We start from the raw sequence: 2,045 nt of genomic DNA, 5'->3' as shown, positions 1-2,045 counted from the left end.
GCACGCCCTCTTCCTCCTTCAGGGTGCCTTCTCAGGGCCTTCTGACGGTGCCTCTGTTTTCCTCCTTTTCTGGGCTGTGGGCGTGCTCTTCGGACTGGTCTTTTGTCTGTCTGTCTGTTTGTTTCTCTCTCTTTCTCGATTTCCTGGTTTCTTTTTTTACTTTCTTTCTCTCTCTCTCTGTTTCTCTTATTCCTTCTTCACCGTTTCTCTATGTTTCTCTTACTCCTCTCTCTCTCTCTCTCTCTCTCTCTCTCTCTCTCTCTCTCTCTCTCTCTCTCTCTCTTTCTCTTTCTCTCATTTTATCTCTCCCTCCCCCCCCACCTCCATCACTCTCATCTCTTTCTTACCCCCCTCCCTTACTCCCTCCTCTCCCTCTCCCCCTCTCTCCCTCCCTCCCTCCCTCCCTCCTTGCGTTAATTGGTCGGGAACTGAGAAACATGTGTGTTGACCCGTGTGTTGAATCGCCCTGTTGTGTTGTGGTGATCCTTGACTCAAGAGGCTCTGATATTTGTTTGTTGTTACTCTCGCCCCTACCCCCCTCCCCCTCCTCCTCCTCTTCCTTTTTATACTTAGATCTTCGTGATGACTTCTCTTCTCCCCCCCCCCCCACCACCCCATTCCCCTTGCACCCCCTTTCCTCCCTTCCCCTCCTTACCTTATCCCTTTTTTTTTTCTCTACCCTCTCTCCTTCTCTCCCTCTCCCCCCTAACCTTCTTATTCTCTCTCTCCTGCGCCCACCCCTTCTCTCCCTCTTTCCATGCCCTACCCCGCAATCGCGCACCTATTTCCGGTTTGATTTGTTGCATCACGTCGGTCGGTCGGTCGGTGGCTGGTGGCTTAGGGCGCCAGAGAGAGGTGCTGGTGCGATCTCAGGCTGGCTTTGGTGAGGAAGAGGAGAGAGAGAGAGAGAGAGAGAGAGAGAGAGAGAGAGAGAGAGAGAGAGAGAGAGAGAGAGAGAGAGAGAGAGAGAGAGGAGAAAGGAGAAAGGAGAAAGGAGAAAGGTAGAGAGAGAGAGGCTGACAGCCAGAGAGCAAGAAGAGAAAAGAACAGAGCGGGAAAATAGATCGAGGCGAGCATGATTAAATTCGGAGCGAGTGAAATTCGCCTCCCGCTTCTCTACACGGGAACCGCCCGTGTAGAATAAGGGCGGGAATCGTCGCCAGCCAGACCCACACCCCCACGCGCGCTCGGATGCCGCTCTCTCCCAACCTCTGCCTCGCACGCCTTCGCATATTTTCGCCGATTTGGCCCGTCCTGCGTCGAGTTGACCCGTTGTAGAGCAAGTCATGTCGAGAAGAGCATGGGAATTATATTCTCTGTAGGTTTGGTTGTTCGGGAGGCCATATTTTTCGAGGGATTTGGGAAATTAGACCTCCGCGAGAGGTGATATTCTGTGCTCTGTTGGTTGGCAACAAGCGTGCCAGGCGTACCGCACCACCTTACGTAATAGGCGCCTGTTTGTATTTTGTTCTATTATTAACTGTTTTCACGGCATTACAGCAGTTGTTGCAGCTTTCAGTATACTCAGCGATAGGCAGACGTGGAAATCATTAGGTAGAACTGGCGAAGAAATGTGCTTTTGCGCAAGGATATTAATTTATTGACTAGATATCACGAGCAGCGACATAGTTGCCGTCTTCTCTCACTAGACGGAGCTAGCGTCGAGCGGCATCGCCCAATTGTTCGATTCTTGGCGCGGTGCCGACTTCGGTCGACGAAAAACCACCGCGAATTCATCGCATCTTTCGGGTCCCTTCCCTGCTAGCGACACAGCCATCCCTGAAAAATCCCGAGAAGGCGGAAAAACGAGTATAGAACAGACGGCGTTCCCTGTCGGGCGAACGGAAGCGCGGCGGCGAGTCGGGGCGAGGCCCTTCGAACACTGCCGAGGGTCTGGTTTTGGCGCGAATGCGACAACGCCGCCCGAGAGCAGACAGCAGTTTTGGCGGGAAACCGGCGGCGCGGGAAGCAGACGAAGACACCGCACATTCCCGCGCTACATTTTGGCGCGAACGGGCGTAGAGGCGAGCCAATCCGCCTTCGGG

This window comes from Penaeus japonicus, unplaced genomic scaffold (assembly GCF_977035675.1).
Source record: "Penaeus japonicus unplaced genomic scaffold, GWHDUDI00000001_assembly GWHDUDI00000037, whole genome shotgun sequence".
NCBI lineage: Eukaryota > Metazoa > Arthropoda > Malacostraca > Decapoda > Penaeidae > Penaeus > Penaeus japonicus.
Note: the sequence above shows the minus strand (reverse complement) of the source record.